Source organism: Ursus maritimus, unplaced genomic scaffold, assembly GCF_017311325.1.
Source record: "Ursus maritimus isolate PB19 unplaced genomic scaffold, ASM1731132v1 scaffold_18, whole genome shotgun sequence".
NCBI lineage: Eukaryota > Metazoa > Chordata > Mammalia > Carnivora > Ursidae > Ursus > Ursus maritimus.
In genome coordinates, this window is record NW_024424230.1 from 430,279 (window position 1) to 436,354 (window position 6,076).

At 58.1% G+C, this 6,076-nt stretch overlaps 1 long non-coding RNA gene across 4 annotated transcripts; it reads left to right on the forward strand.

The window, feature by feature from the left end:
* Positions 1-842: 842 nt before the first annotated feature.
* On the forward strand, positions 843-5,816 carry LOC103658430. Of its 4 annotated transcripts, none has more exons than XR_567174.2 (6): positions 843-1,518; positions 3,209-3,250; positions 3,349-3,551; positions 3,657-3,702; positions 4,304-4,529; positions 4,646-5,816. It is a non-coding gene; the product is annotated as an uncharacterized LOC103658430 (long non-coding RNA). The 4 variants fall into 4 exon arrangements; XR_567171.2 differs by having other exon boundaries at positions 843-1,183; positions 1,308-1,518; positions 4,304-5,816; XR_567170.2 differs by having other exon boundaries at positions 4,304-5,816.
* Positions 5,817-6,076: the final 260 nt, after the last annotated feature.

The window sequence follows — 6,076 nt, forward strand, 5'->3', positions numbered from 1 at the left end:
TCCTCTCACCTGGGCTCCGGCAATTCCGACGGACAGACGGGTCGGAGGCAGGAACCGGGCTCCGGCTGCGGCTGCCCAGACCTCCATGGAAGCGCACCCAGCGGCCAGAGCCCGCGCGCGCCTCCCCCCGGGCGCCCGCCGACCTGCGAGGGAACTCGGATTTCGGCAGGGGTCTGGGGGCGGCGCCCCGCACAGCCCCGCCCCGGCTCCAGGCTGCCGGGAGGGCACTTCAAGTGCCCCCCCCCCATCTCCGTTGCCCCCACTCCACGGCGCAACCCGGTAGCAACTGTGCGTGCGGGACCAGCGCCGCGTCGGGACAGGCGCCTGCGCCCCCTTTGCCCTGTTCCGGCCTCCGCCCCTTCGGTGTAGACACCCCCCACCCCTTGCCCCGCTTTGGCTCGGAGAGACTCCAACGTAGACCTTTCCTCCTCGCCGCGCCCTCTTGTCCCTGCTCCTGCCCGGAACCCCTTGTAGACCCTCCCTGCTCCCCGTCCCCACGATCCCCCGGTGTGGAGCTCCTGCCTCTTCTCCAGCCCCCACTTCCTCCCAGCGACCCTCTGGCGCAGACCCCGGCTCCACCGCGCGCGCAACTTTACCTCGGGGCCGGGACTCCGCGGGTCACCGCTCCGCTCGCCGGGCCGCGGCCTCCTCGGGGCGGAGCGCGGCGTCTCCGGAGCAGGCAGCCCGCGGAGTCCGGCACCGCCCCGTGCGCCGCCCCCGGCCCGGCTCGGCCCCGGCGATCCGCCCGGCGGCGGTGGCGCGGCGCCCCCTCGCGCCCGGCCGCAGGTCCCCGGGGCGGGCAGAGCTCCGGGCGCGCGGCCCCGGCTCAGGGCTGGGTCCACTTGGAGCGGGCGCTCGGGGGCACCCGAGGCGCGGACCCCGCTCTGCGCACCGCGCCCGGCCCACGCGCTCACACTCCCTCCCAGACACGCGCGCGCTCACACACACACATCGCGGCGGCTCCAGAAGCAGAGACCCCCGCCCGCCCTCCTAACCACACCCCGAAGCAACCCTGTGGTAAAGGGGCAGAACCGGGGGCTGTCCCTTTGGGCTCGGCCTGCGAGTCCGAGGGCAGGCACTGGAGTCTGGAGACGCTTGGCCCGTCACCCGGGGAGCCGCTGTCGGGGGTTCGCGTACCGGTGGCGTCGTGTGTCTTGGATCTTGGACGACCCGCGCAGCTCTGGTAAGGAGACGTTTGGTCGCGTGCGTTTGCAGGAAGGAAGTGTTCCTCCAGCGTGAGCCTGAACACGGAGACCTTGGAAGGAAGGTTTCTTCGCCATAGAAACACTCCCTGAATCTCCCATCAGGAGAGGCCTGGCCCCCCGCGGGTGAAGGCCACCTCTGCCACGGAATGATGGCTCCGGGACAGCTCTGTTTGTTAGCGGAATCCCCTTTCTGGAGCACCGGCTGTCCCAAAGAATGGATGTGGTAGCTGCCCAGGCCGAGGAGGCCACGGACTGAAACCCAGAAACCCTCCCACCCCAAGAAGACGCATTAAAACATAATTAAGCAAACAAGGTAAGTCTGGGGAAGTTCTCAGCAGGTGCTGGCCAGAGCCCAGCAGCTGCCAGTTACTGCGCAGGTGGGGGTGTGGGTGGAGATGTGATTTCTCAGACTCAACATTACCCCGTTGCTGCCGGTCCCCCCGGGAGGATATTCCCACACTCGCTGCACCCTGGCTGTCTCTCCACGCCTTTGACCCCGTCCCTGGGCGGGGGGACTGTGCAGAGCGGCCAAGCCCCTCCCCCCACCCTGTGTATCCAGCCTCTGCTGCAGGACATCTCATTTTGTCAACCCTGGCCTTTCAGTCAACAAAGATCTCTAGATCGAGTTGTTTTTTATTTGTCCCGATCCATAATTTTCAGTCATTTGTTTCTTTAAAACTTGATGTCTCAGAAAACTTAATTGTATCGTGTGACATATTAGCTCGTTCCTCACCTTGCGCTGGAGGAAAACTGTCCCAGGCATGGACAGAGCAGGACTGAGCAGGCGCCCTGGGGCACTCCACTGGGCTCGGCCTGGGCTTTGCTGCTGACCGGTGGTCCGTTCACCTGGGCCTGACCGTCGGGCCAGCGCAGTGTGCCTCCCTTCTAGACTAGTCCAGCCGCTCACATCTCCCGAATTGTTTGGGAGGTGTCGGAGGAGACTTTCTGGAGAGCCTTTCGGAAATCAGATAGAAGGACTCAGGCATCTATGGGGCGCGGGGCGGGCTGTGCGCGTACTTGTATCAAGCTGAGCTTGGTGTGTGTTTTCCCTGGGGGCGGGTCTGTAATTCCCCTCACACACGTCCCATCCTCTTGTGTTATCCGTGTTCCTGCTTCGGAACCTCCCAGGGCTCCATCTGTGTTTCTGATTGTTGTTGAAATCAAGCGAGGCCGCGGTACTGAGGGGCTGCTGCTGGGGTTCCGGACCCTCAGGTAGTCACGCGGCCTAGAGTCCCAGCGCGGCTACCGTTGTGTCGATGCACTGCTGACGGTCCGCAAGGGCGGGGAGCCAGGGCAGGGCTGCAGAAGACGGTACCCATCATCCCGGCAGCCTCTCTGTTGCTTTTTCTAAATAATGTTCAATTCGTGTCCTGGTTGATGCATTTGCACTTTTGTGTACCTTCTGTTTTGGAAAAGGAGTGAACATTTACAAAAAATATGTATATATATTACATGCTCATTGTAGAAAATCAGAAAACTTTCTGGGAAAAATAGGGGAAAATAAACCCTCTGATTTTCCCATCTCCATCACCCAGAATTTATCACTGCTACCGTTGGGTACCTAATGTTTGTACCAAGCATTTTGCTCTCTTTGAATGTAAAAATATATTTTTGTTTGTTTATATTCAAAAACAGCACCGTAACGTATGCTGGGTTTTCACCCCTTAACGAGAAATGAAACAACCTTTGCCAGCCTCTAACGTCATTTCTTTTAATTTTATTTTTTTTAAGATTTTATTTATTTATTTATTAGAGAGAGAGCACAAGCAGGTGGAGAGGCAGACGAGGGAGAGGGAGAAGCAGGGTCCCCACTGAGCAGGGAACCCGATGAGGGGCTCGATCCCAGGCCCTTGGGATCATGACCCGAGCCAAAGGCAGATGCTTCACGGACTGAGCCACCCAGGCACCCTCTGTCATTTTAAATGATGGCGTAGAGTCCCATCCTGGGGCCAGTACTGTACCTTCGCTGAAACTCTATTCCCTGACATTTGTCCGTTGTCCAGTGTTCCGCTCTGACAGAACGCCCGCCGCAGACGTCTTTGCAGGTGCGTCTCGACCACAGTAACACTTGGGTGAGTGCTGACCGCTGTGCTCTTGGGTGGGTCCTGGTGGTGAATGTAATTGAAAACTCATTTCTCTGAAGGAGCAGAAGGTTTGCGCGCATTTGCTTATCTCTGTCTTCGCGGACGGGAAGCCCCTGGGCAGGGCACAGCTGGTTTTTGCCTCCTTGGCCCTTGGTGCCCGAGTGTGTTTCGTGGACGGATATTGTGATGTGTGAGTGAGGAAGCAAGTGGGCGCTTCGCAGACCCAGACGTCTAGTTACTTTCTTCACCAATAGTTTCCAAGGTAGTCACTTTTTCTAGATATTTATAATTGTCATGAATTTTCATTTCTTGGCTGCTTTTCAAATCAAGAGATGAGACATTCCTTCCCTTTTTTTTTTTTCCACAGCTTTACTGAGAGAGCATTCAGACACCGGACAATTCATCCATGTCGAGTGAGCAATTCGGTGGTTTTTAGGGTGTTCACAGGGGCGTGTCGCCACTGCCACAGTCTGTTTAGGGTATTTTTCCTGCTTTGCCACCCCAGCCCCGGCTGTAGGGACCCCCTGCCCTCTGCTGCCCTCCTGGGCCGTGGGTCCCTGGGGGCTGGAACTCGGTTGTCCCCACAGCCCTGGTCTGCCCGGCTCCCCTCGGCTGTCAGACACCTGCGTTCTTCTGCTCACCTGGCTGGCTCTCAGCTTTTTCTCCTTTGCTTTCATGACAGAGGGCATGGTTTCTGACACCTGCCACCCTCCGTCTCCGCGGCCGTCTCCGGGACGGGGGTTCCTCTCCCTGAGCCGCTGTCGCCTCTGCAGCGAGCCTTTCCCGGCCTCACTCAGCCGCGACTGGAAGACACTCTGTGTCTGCATTTCTGTTCTCAGATTTTCCTTTCTCCTGAGAGTTGGCCGCGTTCCTGCGTCCAGACCCTCGAGGGCGCGGGCAGCTCTTCCCTGCTGCTTCCTATCTGCTCTGTCATCCAGCTTTTGATGGATCAGGCGCCCGTCTGCCTTTGAGCTGTCTCAGACTTTCTCCTTTGTTCGTTACGTTTCATCCCAGGTTCCCGGGCTCCGCGTTTCTGTTACTCACCTTAGTTTGAGCTCCACATGGGAATCCGTCTCCTGAAATGTGGATACATTTCCTTTGTGGTGTTCCCGACAGAGCAGAGCCTGCGCTGGCTTCCTCCTCCTACCTCGTGGCTCCGGAAGAGAACAGTGTTCCACGCAGGAAATGCGTGCGGCTGAAATGTGTGCAGATAACACTTTTGTCAATTAGGTCAAACAAGGTGAGCTCTGTTGGAGGACACTCGGTGGGGGGCAAGCAATCGGTTCTGTCTTTGCTTGTGGACAAGGGAGGCGTCCAGGCATTGAGGCGTCTGTGATCGGGTCCTTCCCTCTGCAGACCAGCAGGCAGCGTGTGCGGTCGCGGCTTTCTATCTGTAAACGTCCGGGATCCGCGCCCTCAGGGGCGGTTCACACGACACTCCTCAGAGCTGCTTTTATGATCGTGCAGCGTTCCCGACCCAGTAAGCGCCGCAGGATTTCGTTAGGACCGTCTCCCGTTGTTTACTCACCATCCATCCTGGGATGCAGGAATCTCTTACTGCCCTGTTGATTCTGGGCCACCGACCTGACCTTCCGTTTCACTGGCCCTGCTTCTCGGAAGTATCTCACATTCGATGTAATGACACTAAATTATCCGAGCTGCTTAGTGCTGTGTAGTGTCTGGAACAGGGTTTTGGATGGTTGGGACTTGCTGTTTCCCTGAATTATTTGGCATGACTGACATTCTGAAGAGAAACTGCTCTTGTCTGTGAGTGGAGCTGAGCCCTCGGCCATTCACTCGCCTCCAACCGGTTCAACAAGGGTTTGTTCACACGTCAGTGAAACAGCCACGTGTGCCGGGCTCCATGGCTCCCAGTCGCATCAGACCCAGCACTGCCCTCGGGAGGGGGAAAGCGTGTCGAGGCACGCCCTGAGCTGCCCCACAGGTCGGACTGGGTGAACCCACGGTGGCCCGAGGGGAAGGGGCTCAGTGGACGTGCACGGGACGGCTGCTGCCTCACCTTCGCCCTCCCCAAACACGAGCCACTCCGTGGCCTCACTCCCCCCATCTTCAGCCTCCACGGAAAACACGGGTCCTAGAGGCAGGCGACAGAAGTGAGACAAAGGGAGACACAGAGAGAAAGCCACAGTCTTCCCCCCAGACACAACGAACCCAAGTAGAACAAAGAGCTGTTCTCGGATTCATAAGAAACACGCAGCAGGCACTTCTTAGCTTGTGTCGGACGTAGCCCCTTCCTCAAGAACAACCAACGAGGCACAGTAACCGCGTGGAAAGACCAAGAATTTTCCTGTGAGTGAGGAGAATGGTGCAGGAGACGTGCAGAAGAGGCTTGGCAGAGTGGACATGGCGAGAGTGAGTGCAGACCACCAGCACAGCAGCCCCCGTGGCCACGGCCTCCCCGAGTCCCTTGGAGGGAAGGGGAACACGTGGCAGGGGTGCGTCTGCTTTGTCTCTTCATGCTGAGATCATTAGCTCTTCTGATTAAAAACAAAACCCAAAAAACCCAGACTGCTTCAGCGTCTGGATGCTTTCCTATCTGCGAATGCTGTCGTCACCTCCCTAGGCTGGTGTCCCGAGAGCCGGCCCAGATTTCCGGACACCCTCTCGGCTCAGGTCAGAGGTCCGTCCTGGCCACGGAACCCACACGCCCACCGCTATCTGGCTGTGCCCATCTTCCTGTACTTGTCTGTTAGAAAATATGCCCCATCTCCTCCAGATAAATACCAAGACCATTGCTTCTAAGAATGTGTAGAATTCTTAGAATTC